We start from the raw sequence: 16,033 nt of genomic DNA, 5'->3' as shown, positions 1-16,033 counted from the left end.
CTAAAATAATGGTAGGGAATTAACAGAAGCAGAAGAGATTGAGAAGTGTAAAGAATACACAAAACAATTACACACTAATAACCACAATGGTGTAGTTACTGATTTAGAGCCAGAAATACAGGAGAATAAAGTTAAGTATTGGCACAAGAAGGCTAGGGGAGGTGATGGGATTTTCATCCTAAAGATGATGCTGTTAAAGTGCTGTCCTCAATATGCCAGCAAATTTAGAAAACTCAACAATGGCCACTGTATTGGAAAAGATCACTTTATGACCCAACCTAAACAGGGGTGATGCCAAGGAATGTTATAATTACCAGACAATTGCTCTCATTTTACATGCCAGCAAGATTATACTTGAGATTCTGCAAGCTAGGGTTTAGCAATATGTGAAGTGAGAATTAAAAGAAGAGCTGACTGGTCTTTGAGGAGCAGAGAAATTAGAGACCAAATTGTCAACATCCACTGGATTACGGAGAAATCAAGAGAGTTCCAGAAAAAAAGACCTACTTCTGGTTCACTGACTACACTAAAGTCTTCGACTGTGTGGGTCACAACAAAATGTTTCAGTCCTCAAAGTGATCAGAGTACCAGATCATCTTGTCTCCTGGGAACCTATATTCAGGTCAAGAAGCAACACTTAGAACCAAATATGGAACAGCTGACTGGTTTGAGATTTAAGGAGTACAAGAAGGCTGTATATTGTCATCTTATTTATTTAACCTATATGTAGAATACATCATGTGAAATGCCAGGCTAGATGAATCAAAAGCTGGAATTAAGTTTTCTGAGAGAAATATCAATTTCAGATGTGTAAACTTCTCTGATGGCAAAAAGTGAAGAACTGAAAAGCCTCTTGATGAGGGTGAAAGAGGATAGTGTAAAAGCTAGCTTGAAGTTTAACATCAAAAAAAAAAACCTAAGATCTTGGCAATTGGTTCCATCACTTTCTGGGAAATAGAGGGAAAAAGAAATAGAAGCAATGTCAGATTTCTATTCTTGGACTCAAATATCACTGGAGATGAAGAATGCAGTTGTGAAATTAAAATATTCTTGTACCTTGGAAGGGAAGCTATTGAAAATCTGGACAGTATACTAAAGAGTATCAACATAGATCCTTGTCAACAAAGATCCCTATTGTCAAAACTGTGATTTTTCCAGTTGCTATGTATGGCTGTGACAGTTGGATTATAAGGAAAGTTGAATGCCACAGAATCAAGGCTTTCGAATAGCTGTGCTGAAGAGAGTTTTGAGAGTCCCTTGGACAGAAAGGAGGTCAAATCAGTCGATATTTAAAGAAATTTCAGGCTATTCACCAGAAGGTCAAATGCTGACACTGAAACTTAAATACTTTGGCCACAAAACAAGAAGACAGAACTCACTGGAAATGACCCTGATTTGGGGAAAGATTGAAGGCAAAAGGAAAGGGGGATGTCAGAGGATGAGATGAATAGATAGTATCATGGAAACAATGAACCTGAACTTGGACAGACTTCAAAAGATAGTGTAAAATCAAAAGGCCTGTCTTGCTATGGTCCATAGCATCATAGAGAGTCTGACATGACTGAATAACAACAACAAAGACCTTAAGAAACCACTTAAATCTTCCATTACTCTATTTCCTCATCTGTAAAATGGGAATAGAATTACTTGTGCTATCTCACAGTTCTCATGAGATTTGAGTTATTCAAAATGTTTTTTTAATATTAGTTATACATATAAACTCTGCTTCAGACTATTAGATTGGCTATAAAGATTTGGGAATCATCTCTATTACATCCAAAGTTTTCAGCAAGTTCTAAAGTCAGCTATTCTTTACATCTCTATATTGTCTCTGTTAGTCATCTCCACTCACAATTATGCATGTGATTGCCAAATCTTTATCTACTACTAGCCTCTCCTAAACTTACATTTCTGAACACTTGCTGGATGTGCAAAAAAAAAAACAAAACCAATCTGACCTGGAAACCAGGTCATAAGGAGATAATTTAAGAACCATAAAAATTCCACAAGCCCATAACTGAACAAAAATCCAGATACCATAATTCAGGAAATCATTGAAGAAGTAAAGACGAATTACAAATAAGAGGACAAAGTAAAAACTGAAATAATCCATTCATTACTTCCTGAGAAAAACCTCAAATTGAAGACATTCATGAGTGTCATGTCCAAAATGGAGAATTCCCAAGATAAATAAAACATACTGTAAGTATCTAGAAAAGAGTTTAAGTATGAAGGAACCAGTCAAGATCACACACAATTTGGCAATTACAATTTTAAAGGAGAAAAATTCTTGAAATATGATACTGTAAAAGGCAAAGCCTTCTAACCAAAAATAACATACATGAAATTTTTAGGATCATCCTGTAGGAGAAAAATGTATAAAGAAATAGAATACTTTGTAATAATTTTTCTAACGTGACTATGACTAAGAGTAAACTTTGAAGTACAAAGAAGTCAAGAGAAAACAAAAAAGGTAAAGCCATTTGAACAGTCAAAGGCTAAACAGTGACATCCTTACATTCTAATTGGAAGAAGTAAACAACTATCTATACAACCATGGGAAAAGGAGCATTAGACAAACCTCACTATTATCTGAAATAGCGAAAGTAGAGTGAGCATGAACACATACATACATATATGGACACATACATACAAAGATCAGGTTATAGAAATACAGTAAATCCGACAGTGTAACAGGTGGAAACAAGAAAAGGAGGAGAGTAAGAAGTAGGGAGTACTTGGGAAAGGAATAGTTACGAGCAAAACAAAGGTGAACTTTAGAAAGTTGATTATAACATGACAACTAAAAAGAGGGAAAGATTTAGAACCAGAGCTAAATATCCAAAGTTGGTAAAGAAAAGAGGATCCAAAGAAGTGGAATAGATCAATTAAAATAAAGATGACTAGTATTTGTCTTTCTCCAATCTCTTCTTTTTTATAAAGAAGATGATGGAATGGAAATTGGGGTGGTGGATTATAAAAGGTTTTGACAAATGGAAATAAATACACAATGAACAAGCATGACAATGAACATGAATGAGATGAAGTCACTCATAATATAGTGGATGGTAGGAAAGTGCATTTGAAACTAGAATTAAACATATATTGCTTAGAAGAAAAAAAAACTTTAAACATTTATTCAGACTTATAATATGGGAATGAGGCAAAATTCATTATTCTTTAAGAAAATTTGATAAAACTGGGGCAGCAATTGTAATTTCAAAAAGAAAGACAACAGTAAAAATAGGCAGAATAATTAGGAAGACTACTTTAATCTTGAAGGCATTATAGACAGAAATAATATCTATATATGCACAGAATGCCATAACATCAAAGTCATTGAAAGACAAGTAAATTAAGTGAGAACTAAATGGCAAAGTTAAAATACTTGGGAAACTCAACATGTCCTTTTCAGATGAAGACAAATCTTTCAAGAAGATAAACAAGGGGGGAAGCAACAGCACTGCGAGCAGGGGCAGGGAGGGAAGCGATGTTGCTGCGCCGCAGGGTAGGCCAGGAGGAAGCCTAACAAACGAGGGGGTCAAGTCATCCCACCAACTACAAGGGCCACTACCAGGCCTTTCACCAAAGGGCTGGGACTAGAAAGAGCAAGGTAAGAACCAAATGCAGGGGCCCCTGTCCAGGACAGCAAATACTCCTGGGACTACCACTCCATAGCCCAGAAATTTTAAAAAAGCCCCTATCAGGACCTCCAAGGACCAGGATGGCAGAGTGAACCCAACCTGCACCAACTACACCCCCCCTCCCTGAAAACATAGTAACTATTGCCCCAGGGCAAAACCCTCAACAGTAAAGGCTTGGGATCCCTAAAGGAAGGGCGTGGCTAGGGCCCTGCCTCAAAATGGATAGAAAGCAGACTACAAAGACTCTAGAGTCCTACTATCCTCAGAGGGAGGAACCAAACTCAGAGGGAGACAATGTGGACTCCACACCCATAGCTGAAACATCAACAGGGAACAGGTCCCAAGCACAGAAAGCTCTCCTAGATGAGCTCAAAACGAACTTTGAAAACCAAATGAGAGAGATAGAAGACAAAATGAATAATTCTTTTAAAATCAAAATTGCAGAATTAGAAAAACATTATAATGAAGAAAACAGCTCCTTAAAAAGAAAAGTGTATGGGCTCTTAGTTTCCTTGTTAAGTGCAGACTCCCAGGGCTCCAGCCTCCTTCTCTGCTGCAGCCAGAAACTCCTCTTTCTCCTGCTCCAGCCCGAGCCTCCCTGGACCATGGCCAACACCCAGCGTACCTTCATTTCCATCAAGCCTGACAGCGTCCATTGGGGCCTGGTGGGGGACATCATCAAACACTTTGAGCAGAAGGAATTCTGCCTTCTGGGCATGAAGTTCCTTATGGCCTCAGAGGAGCATCTGAAACAGCACTATGTTGACCTGAAGCACAGGCCATTTTTCCCTGGGCTTGTGAAATATATGAACTTGGAGCCTGTTGTAGCCATGGATTGGGAGGGCTTGAATGTGGTGAAGACAGGCAGAGTGATGCTGGGAGAGACCAACCCAGCTGATTCCAAGCCAGGCACCATTCATGGGGACTTCTGCCTTCAAGTTGGCAGGAACATTATTCATGGCAGTGATTCTGTAAAAAGTGCTGAGGAGGAGATCAGCCTGTGGTTTAAGCCTGAAGAACTGGTTGATTATAAGGCTTATGCTCATGACTGGGTCTATGAATAAGGATTTTAAAAGTGGATATATACTGGACCTGCTCCTTTTAGTAGCTGTGGTATGCATGTGTATGTGTATGTATGTCTCCATCCCTGAGTACAACATTTCATGCCAGGGGATTGAAAGGAATTGGAACCATCATTTTCTAAAACAACCCTGTAATCCTGTTCAATAAAGCCTTGGAAACAAAAAAAATTTTAAAAAGGTGTATGATATGGAAAAGGAGCTCCAAAAACTAACCAAGGAAAATGATTTGCTAGAATCCAGAATCAACCAAATTGAAACAAAAAAACTCTATGAGGAACCAAGAATTAGTCAAACAAAACAACAAGAATGAAAAATTAGAAAAAGAGGCAAAATATCTCAATGGAAAAACTACTGACCTGGAAAACAGATCCAGGAGAGATAACCTGAGAATCATAGGCCTATCAGAAAATCATGATAAAAAAATGAGGCTGGACAACATTCTCCAAGAGCTCATTAAGGAAAACTGCCCTGAGATATTAGAACCTGAGCGTAAAATAGAAATCGAGAGAATCCACTGGACACCTGCTGAAAGAGATCCCAAATTGAAAAGTCCTTGAAATGTTGTGGCCAAACTCAAGAACTACCAGGTAAAAGAGAAAATACTTCACGTGGCCAGAAAGAAACAATTCAAATATCAAGGAACCACAGTGAGGATCGCATAGGATTTGGCAGCGTCTACACTGAAAGATCGGAGGCAGAGGAATTCAATTTTCCACAAGGCAAAAGAGCTCAGGTTACAACCAAGGATCACATACCCAGTGACACTGAGCATATTCTTCCAGGCAAAGAGATGGTCATTCAGCAACATAACAGAGTTCCAGACCTTCTTGATGAAAAAGCCAGAGCTCAATGGAAAATTCAACCTCCAATTATGAGATGCAAGAGTGACATAGAAAGGTAAACTAGGAAAACACACACACACACACACACACACATCCTGTTATTTCATAAGAGCAAACTGTTTATAGACAAGTAGAGGGTATGAGTATAAAATACACAAAATGACGATTAAAAAAATCTTATTAAGGGCTACAAAGGGACTGCAATGGAAAAAGAGGAATGAATGAAGTAGAAAAGGGTAAATTATGCCACACAAAGAGGCATAATAACAATATAGCAGAGGAAAAGAAGGGAGGGATAAGAGTATTATGTGAGCTTTTCCCTCATTGGGTCTGGTACAAGTAGGGAATAACAACCAGTTAAGCATAGGACTCTATGAAGAAGAGATACAAAATGTATCATATAAGTGGGAAAGAGGGGATGGAGAGGAGCTTCGCATAAGATTTGTTCCTGTCACTCTTGGTGCGAAGAAGAAATAACATACTTCATTAAGGATAAAAATATCCTACAAGCAGTAGGAGGGGGAAGGGCTACAAAAGGGGGGGGTGGTTAGTAGTGAGGGAAAAAGTAAGGGGGAAGGGGAGGAAAAGGGAGTGGGGGTGATAAGGAAATGCTGAGGGAGGTGGTGGTCAAAAGGAAAACTATTAAGGAGGCAAGGGAGAAGGGGAGAAAAAATATAAGCATTAGCAGGGGAGGGAATAGGACTGAGGGAAAGAAACAGAGAATAATCATAACTATGAATGTGAATGGAATAAACGCTCCCATAAAATGGAGGCAGATAGCAGAATGGATTAAAAATCATAATCCTACAATATGCTGTTTACAAGAAACACATCTGAAACAGAGGGATACACACAAGGTAAAGGTAAAAGGCTGGAGTAAAATATATCATGCCTCAGCTAAAGTAGAAAAAAAAGCAGGGGTAGCAATCTTTATCTCAGATAAAGCAAAAGCAAAAATTGATCTAATTAAAAGAGATAAGGAAGGAAACTATATGTTGCTAAAAGGCACTATCGAGAATGAAGCAATATCATTACTTAACATATATGCACCAAGTGGTATAGCATCCAAATTCCTAGAGGACAAGGTAAGGGAATTAGAGGATGAAATAGATAGCAAAACTATACTAGTGGGAGACCTTAATCTCCCCCTCTCTGAGCTTGATAAATCCAACCTCAAAATAAACAAGAAAGAAGTTAAGGAGGTGAATAGAATTTTAGAGAGGGTAGGTATGACAGATCTCTGGAGAAAACTGAATGGGGATAAAAAGGAATATACCTTCTTCTCAGCAGGACATGGCACATACACAAAATTGACCATGTACTAGGACATAAAAACCTCACAATTCAGTGCAGAAAGGCAGAAATATAAAATACATGCTTCTCAGATCATGATACAATAAAAATAATATTTAATAAAGGGCCATGGAAAGACAGACTAAAAACTAATTGGAAACTAAACAATTTAATCCTAAAGAATGAGTGGGTCAAACAAGAAATCATAGAAACAATCAGTAACTTCATTCAAGAGAATGACAATAATGAGACAACATACCAAAATTTGTGGGATACAGCAAAGGCAGTTCTTATGGGAAGTTTTACATCCTTGTACATATAATGAACAAATTAGGGAAAACAGAGGTCAATGAATTGGGCGTGCAATTGAAATAGCTAGAAAAAAAATTGAAAATCGCCAAATAAATACTAAATTAGAAATACTGAAAACCAAAGGAGAGATTAATAATATTGAAATTAAGAAAACTATTGGATTAATAAATAAAACTGAGCTGGTTTTATGAAAATACCAATAATATTGATAGACCCTTAGTAAATATGATAAAAAAAGAAGAAAGTGAGTATCAAAAATGAAAAGGGTAAACCTACCACCAATGAAGAGGAAATTAAAACAATAATTAGGAATTATTTTGACCAGTTGTATGCACATAAATCTTAGTTAAATGGATGAATATTTACAAAAATATAGATTGCCCAAATTAACTGAAGAGGAAATAAATTACTTAAATAACCCCATCTTAGAAAAAGAAATTGAACAAGTCATCAGTGAACTACCTATGAACAAATATCCAGGGCCAGACGGATTAACTAGTGAATTCTATTAAACATTTAAAGAACAATTGATTCCAATACTCTACAAACTATTCAGGAAAGTTAGTGAAGAAGGAGTCCTACCATATTCTTTTTATGACACAAATATGGTACTGATACCTAAATCAGGAAGAGATAAAACAGAGAAAGAAAATTATAGACCAGCCTCCCTCATGAATATAGGTGCAAAAATTTTAAATAAAATATTAGCAAAAAGACTAAAGCAACTTATCACAAGAATAATACACTTTGATCAGGTAGGATTTATTCCTGGAAAGCAAGGATAGTTTAATATTAGGAAAACCATTAGTATAATTGATCATATCAACAAAAAAACTTGCAAAAACCACATGATTATCTCAATAGATGAAGAAAAGGCTTTGGACAAAATACAACATCCATTCTTATTAAAAACACTAGAAAGAATAGGAATAAATGGAGCCTTCCTTAAATAATAGGTAGCATCTATTTAAAGTCATCAGCAAGTATTATATGCAATGGGAAGAAGCTAGCATTTCCAATAAGATCAGGGGTGAAACAAGGGTGTCCACTATCACCCCTCTTATTCAATCTGGTACTAGAAGTGTCAGCAGTAGCAAGTAGAGAAGAAAAAGAAACCAAAGGAATCAAATTAGGCAAAGAAAAAGACCAAGCTATCACTCTTTGCAGATGATATGATGATATACTTAGAGAATCCCAGAGAATCAAGTAAAAAACTACTTGAGACAAAAAATAAATTTGGTAAAGTTGCAGGATATAAAATAAACCCACATAAATCCTCAGCATTCCTGTATATTTCTAATGAAATTCAACAGCAAGAGATAGAAAAAGAAAACCCATTTAAAGTTACTGTAGACATTATAAAATATTTGGGCATCTACCTGCCAAAACAAACCCAAGACCTATATGAACATAGCTACAAAACACTTTTCACACAAATAAATTCAGATCTAACTAATTGGAAAGACATCAATTGCTCATGGCTGGGTCGAGCAAATATAATAAAAATGATAGTTTTACCTAAATTAAATTATATATTTAGTGCCATACCAATCAGTTTACCAAAAAACTACCTTATAGAGCTAGAAAAAACAGTAACAAAATTTATTTGGAAGAAAAAAAAGTCTAGAATATCAAGGGAATTAAGAAATGCCAGGGATGGTTGACTAGGTATACCAGATTTTAATCTGTAGTATAAAGCAGCAGTCCTCAAAACTACTTGGTACTGGCTGAGGAATAGAGTAGAGGATCATGGAATAGATTGGGTACACGAGACTCAGCAATCAATGACTATAGTAATCTATTCTTTTATAAACCCAAAGACCCCAGTTTTGGGGATAAGAACTCATTATTTGACAAAAACTGCTGGAAAAACTGGAATATATTATGGCAGAAGGTGGGCATAGACTATTGTCTAACACCATATACCAAAATCAAGTCTAAATGGGTGAATGATCTAGGTATAGAGGCTGATACTCTAAGCAATCTGGGAAAGTAAGGAATAGTTTACCTGTCAGATTTGTGGAGAGGTGAAGACTTTATGACCAAACAAGAATTAGAGGGCATTATAAAATGCAATATGGATAATTTTGATTACATTAAATTGAAAAGCTTCTGTACAAACAAGGCCAATGTAACCAGGATTATGAGGGAAGTGGAAAATTGGGAAAGAATATTTACAAACTTTATCACTGATAAAGGACTCATTTCTAAAATATACAGAGAATTGAGTCAAATCTATAAAAATACAAGTCATTTCCCAATTGATAAATGGTCAAAGGATATGAACAGGCAATTTACAGAAGAAGAAATTAAAGATAGTTATAAGTATATGAAAAAATGCTCTAAATAACTCTTGACTAGAGAAATGCAAATCAAAACAACTCTGAGGTACCACATCTCACCAGTCAGATTGACTAAGATGACAAAACAGGAATATGACAAATGCTGGAGAGCATGTGGAAAAATTGGAACACTAATGCATTGCTGGTAGAGTTGTGAACTGATCCAACCATTCTGGAAAGCAATCTGGAATTATGCCCAAAGGGCTATAAATAATTTCATACCCTTTGACCCAGCGATACCACTTCTAGGGTTGTATCCCAAAGAGATCATAGAAGTGGTAAAAAGACCCATATGTACAAAAATATTTATAGCAGCTCTCTTTGTGGTAGCAAAGAAATTGAAAATTTGTTTCCATCAATTGGGGAATGGCTGAACAAGTTGTGGTATATTCATGTTTTGGAATACTATTGTGCAATAAGAAACAAGGAGCAGATGTACTTCATATTTACAAACTGATGCTAAGTAAGAAGAGTAGAGCCAGGAGGAATTTGTATACAATATCAGACATAATGTATGTGTGACGACCAACTTTGATAAACTGGACTCTTCTCAGCAATCCAGAGTCATAAATCAAACCCAAAAGACTCATGATGGAGAGAGATGTTTACATCCAGAGAAAGAACTGAGATCGAGCCCAGATTGAAGCAAACTACCTGCCCTCTTTCGTTTTCTTGCTTAGTTTTGTTTCCTCTTTCCTATTCTTCATTCCATCTGTTACAATCCTTCTTTATAACCTGACTAATGCCTAATGTGAAAGTATTGGCAGATACTATACTTGATTGTATGCAGCCATGGGGGGGGGGGGAGAGGAAGGAGGGAGGGAGAGAAAATTTGAAACTCAAGGAATTGTGGTAATGAATATTGTAAACTAAAAGTAAACAAATTAATAAAGACCAAAAAAAAAAAAGAAGACAAACAAGGAAAAAATTAATTCCCTGGATGGGTCTTCAAAAATTTTAGATCTTATAGCTCTCTTGTAATTAATAGAAAGAAATATATTTTTTTTTCAGAGCTGCAGTATCTTTACAAAAACTGGCCATGGCATAAGGCAGAGAATATCATAGACAAGTCCAGAAAATTAGAAATATTAGCTGTATCTATAGGTAGTGATGCAATAAAAAATTGATAAATATTCCCTGAAGAAACTATTCAAGATTAAATGGAGAACAAATATTTTAATCTTAATGAATATATGATTCAAATTGCAAATCAAATAAAAATACAAAATTTCATTAAAGAAACCTTCAACAATAAGATTGCATAAAAATTCTTGGAAAGTAGTCCTTAGGTGATAATTTATATCTCACATTGTCGTCAAGAAAAGGATAAAAGCACAAATAATCAATCTGAACATGCAACTAAAAAATAGATGAAGAACAACAATTTCCAAAGTAACCAAACATAAAAATAGACATTCTGTATATTAGAGATAAATACATTTGGAAAAACCAGTGAAATGTGAAAAGTAGGAGACAGTTTGGGGTTTTTTTGTAATATGTAGAAATAAGATCTTTATTCCTATCTACAAGTACCCCAAATGATTAAGTACCCCCATTTAATGGTCAAGGCACTGTATAGCATGTGATAACAGAAGGAGGAATGAAACATTTAAAATATGAATTTGGACATTCTGGGTGTTGACATGGCAGGGTATGGTTTTACTATTGGTATAATACAGAAAACTTACAAGTCAAAGATACAGCTTATAAAAAGTATTAAAATGACTACTGTGCAACTTAAGCTGCCAATGTTGGTACATATAAAAAATGAAAAAAAGGGTACAAAAATATTTTTCAAGTAAATTGAAGTTGAACTTATCAATATAATTGGATCAATCCTAATTTAAACCAAGAAGTCTTATTTTTAACAGTAGTTAACTTAGATATTTACTATTTTTGCAAGTACATTTCTAAGCCTTACTCATAGGATCATGGTCAAAGGAATGGATGAAAATAAGATTTCAGTTGCTTTTCAGGCATTTATTAGCACAGTAACTATCATCTATTTCCTTGTGTTAAGGGTAAGTGTTCACAGAACTCACTGGAGAAGAGTTTGTCTCCATGTTGACTATTTCTATATCAAAACTTTGTCAAAACACTATTCCTTATAGCTTACAACTCTGTATAAGAAGTCCTTATTTTTGCCATACTGCTGGTAATTGCATCAAAAACAACATAGAGAAAACAAACATTTTTCAATGCTTTGTTTATCTAACACAAAGAATGCAGTAAACCTTTTTCCAGAACGGGGTACTTCTTTTTTGGAAAGTGCTGACAGTTGACAAGAGAAATATATGAAATGATACATCAACTGCTCCAGCTGATGAATACAGGCAGGTCAAAGCAGCAATGAGTGAGTCATCTTTTAACCTGTGATTTATTTTTGGAAGGATGTAAGTAAAACTGAAATTTTCAAATATAAAGGAGAAAAAGCCCAAACTCTCCATAAACATGTAATATGGGATCAAGCCTTAGATCCATATGAATTACTGTTTTTTATATAATGTAGGTAGTTAGCATGTATTAAACTGAAATATGAGTGAACATTTGCCATCTTTTGAAAATCTCATAAATCACAAACTCTTAAGTTTACTGATGCTATAATAAATATTTTTTAAGCTAGAAATGAGTATTTAAAAAAACTGAAGACATCTTACAAGTATCAAGTACAAATAATGCAGTTGCCACATAGTTTCCACGTAATTTCTTCATAATGTAACTCAGCTGTGGCATTCGTGAAAATACTTCCAACAACCACATGAGTACCCCAAAGACTATGGCAAATCACTTTGCTGCAGCCAAGATCATCAACAGAAAACCCTAATTGTCGATAACACTCATCTGTTTCAAAAAGAGTGTTGCTTGTTTACGGTCCAAAAAATGCCAATCCAGATGATGGATCAATAAAGCCAGCCCAATAGCCTTCGGTACATAAAGCATAGCAAATTCCTTTAGCACCAATTATAAACTTTTCTAACAGCATTTCTCTTTCATTTTCATCCTCCTTACTCCATATTGTCATATCATTTTTGGTTTTCTATGTTACAGTTAGTACCACTAACTTGCCAGAATTCACTTTTGGAAACTGATTCAAAATCTTTTCAAAGTAGCTCTGGACATGTTTGTATTACACATTTTACTCTGGCATTTTCAAAGTAAGTTTCTGCTCTGTTAATTTCCTGTTGTTCAAACAGGTACATCACTTCCCTCAAATTCGCTTATATACTGTGCCATCACAAATTCATGCCTTTCACGTGATAAAGGTTCTGCTAGTACATCAGGCAAAGTTATATGAACTTTACTTTTCTTCTGCAAAGCTGTGCCATTGAGGTGACAGTCACAACCTATGTTCCCGGGGATCTGAAATCTTTGATCCTGTGGCCCAATGGTCCTATTGTTTCATCTGGCCACACTGTCCTCAAACATATATCTGGGGGTGCAGTAGCTACATGAGACTCCTCTGAACCTGAAGATCCAGCAGTGGAAAAAGCTTTGGAATTTAAAACTCTCCTGACTAAAGAGTAAAATGCTGGGAGTTACAAAACCAGCCTGGCTCTGTTACAGAGCACATCGGCCATTTCTGGTGAGAGGAAAATAATAAAAGTAATGTTTTCTTTTATTGCTTTTTTTCTCCCTTTCCTAAATGACAAGTTCTTCCTGTGCTCTTGCTGCCACCGGAAGCCAGGAGCCCCATTTTTGAGATAGTTTTTTTTTTATTTTAATTAACAAACCAGACAAATTGTTAGTAAATCCAATAAAAGGGAAGGAATTTTTCAAAAACCACTAATATCAAAAAGGAAACAAAAGGAATTCATAACAGATGAAAAATAAAGGCATTATTAGAAAATATTGTGCTCAATTATATGGCAAGAAAACATAACTCAAATGAATAGATATTTAAAGAAATATAAAATACATTAACAAAACAAAAAGTAGAAAATCTAAATAACCCTATGTCAGAGACAGAGAGTGACAGAGATCCTACCAAGTTATCTTTCCATGAAATAAATACAGCCATGATAACTCAATCAGAAAGAAGTAAAGTCAAGTAATAAAAACATAAATTGATCTTTCTAATGACTAATATAAAGTATTGAATAAAACATTAAAGAATCAACAACAATATTTAAATGTTTATATACTATGAACAGGTTGGATTCATTACAGAAATGCAGATTTGGTTCAATATCTGAAGAATTAATACATAATAGACAATATAACAAAATAACCCCCCCTCTCCCAAAAAAAGGCTAAAGAATGAATATCCATTGTCATTGCTACTTTTTTATGATTCTAGAAATACTAACTATAGAAATAAGATAATAAATTATTGGAGGAATAATCATAGAAAAATAAGAAAAAATCAGCTTTTGCAGATGACATGATGATTTTACTTAGAGAATTCTAGAAATGTAACCAAAATCAATTAACATAGTAACTATTACAGTAATAGTATAGATAATAAAAACAAAATTAATCAGCCTTTCCATATATTACCAAGAAAATCAAGCAGGAAGACAGTAAAAAGGGAAATTCTATTCAAAATAACTATAGAATAACTTTGAAATGTGTAAATTATTTAGGAACACAGGTACTAATACACATCAAGAAATTATAAGGATAGAATTATAAAACAGTTTATAGAAACAAAGATAAGCCTAAATAATTTGAGAGATATTAACTGTTCTTGGTTGAGTCATGCTAATATAATATGAGACCTAAATCAATTTATGATTTTTATGCCATACCAATAAAACTACCAAAGAATTACTTTATACAACTAGAAAAAATAAATAAAACTATTCTGGAGGGGAAAAAACATTTAAGAATTTGAAGGCAAATAATAAAATGTAGGAAAAAAGGTGGCCTAGTAGTACTAAATATCAAAACATTAGAAAGTAGCAATAATAAAACATAGAAAAAGATCAGTGGAACAAATTATGTAGATGAACCAAAATCAATTGAATATAATAACATAACATTTGATAAACCCAAGAAGTCCCCCATAACATGAGAGCCAATTCACCAAAATTTACTGAAAAAAAAAACTGGAAAACATTCTTAAATGAATTATGTTTAGACCATATTATATACCACAATAATTTCCAAATGCATATGAGTTTTGATATAAAATGTTATAGAGTGTGAAGGAAGGAAATGTTTCACAACTTTGGAGAGAGAGGAGATTATTTACAAAAAAAAAGAAAAAAATAGATTACAGGAAATAAAATTGCTCATTTTCCTTACAAAATTTAAAAGTTTTTGCATAATAAAATCAATGGGGTTAGAATTAGGAAGAGCACATTAAGTTGGTGAATACTGCAATAAATATGAAAGAAGTCTAATGTTCAAGATACATGGGGGATTGAAAAAAAAAGAATTAGAGATATAACCCAACAAATAAATGATTAAATTAGGTGAATAAGTAGTTGTGAAAATAAGAAATTCAAGCTATTGATAAGCATATTAGAAAAATATTTCAAAACACTGAGATATATAAATTAAAATAATTGAGGTTCTATTTTATGCTATTCATGTTGGTAAAGATTATTAAAAAAGGAAAAATGGCAGTTGTTAGAAGGAATATTGGACATGATCATTAAGTAACTGTTGGTAGAACTATACATTACACCAACCATTCTTGAAAATAATTTGAAACTATGCTCCAAAAGTCATTAAACTATCCATATCCACTGACCTTGTTGACACTACTACTAAGCTTATACCTCAGAGATGAAAGAAAGAAGGACAGGACCTATATTTTATATGTATGTTTGTATCTATACATATAAGCATATATTAGTAGGAAATAACTGGAAACAAAATAAAATGGAGGGACACCAAATGAGGAATGCATAAACAAATCATGCTTCATGAATATAACGAAATATCATAGCTCAATAAAAACTGATAAAAAGTATTCAAAGAAATCTGGGACAACTTTTGTGAAGCATTTCAGAGAGAAATTTAGCAAAAAAGGAAAACAATTCATAAAATTTCTACAGTATTTTAAATGACAGCTAACACAGAGCAAGACATTCACACATCCAGAACATGTAGAAGGGGTTGATTCAAATTCATAAGAATAAGAACCATTCCCTAAGTGATAAAAGGTTCAAGAATATGAACAGAGTTCTCAAGGGAAGAAACATGTAATCTATAGCTACAAATCACTGCTAATTAGAGAAATGCAAGTTCAAGTAATTCTGAGGTCCCACCTCACATTCATCAGATTGGCAAAGATGCCCCCCCAAAAAAATTACAAACTTTGGAGGGACTTCAGAAAAATAAATACATTGATGTACTATTGGTAGACTTGCAATTGGGTATAACCCTTCTGGAAAGCAATTTGTACATATAATCAAACATTTACTGAACTATGCATACTCTTTGACCCAGTTATATCACTTATAGACCTATGCCCCAAAGATAGTTTTAAAATGAAAAGTTTCTTTATGTATAAAACTACTTATAGTAGCTTTTTTTTATGTGGTGGTAAAAACTGAAAGGTAAGGGGG

General features: G+C 34.4%; 2 pseudogenes; one reads left to right on the top strand and one right to left on the bottom strand.

Annotated features, from left to right (window-relative positions):
• Positions 1 to 4,151: 4,151 nt before the first annotated feature.
• LOC138171283 (nucleoside diphosphate kinase B pseudogene) lies at positions 4,152 to 4,885 on the top strand (annotated as a pseudogene).
• Positions 4,886 to 12,134: 7,249 nt separating this feature from the next.
• On the bottom strand, positions 12,135 to 13,202 carry LOC138171307 (cobalamin trafficking protein CblD pseudogene; annotated as a pseudogene).
• Between the last annotated feature and the right edge of the window lie 2,831 nt (positions 13,203 to 16,033).

The sequence above is a fragment of the Petaurus breviceps genome, unplaced genomic scaffold (genome assembly GCF_028583685.1).
Source record: "Petaurus breviceps papuanus isolate PSGF00001 unplaced genomic scaffold, PetGlider_PUasm1.0 42, whole genome shotgun sequence".
NCBI lineage: Eukaryota > Metazoa > Chordata > Mammalia > Diprotodontia > Petauridae > Petaurus > Petaurus breviceps.
This window is presented reverse-complemented; position numbering and strand designations above follow the sequence as displayed.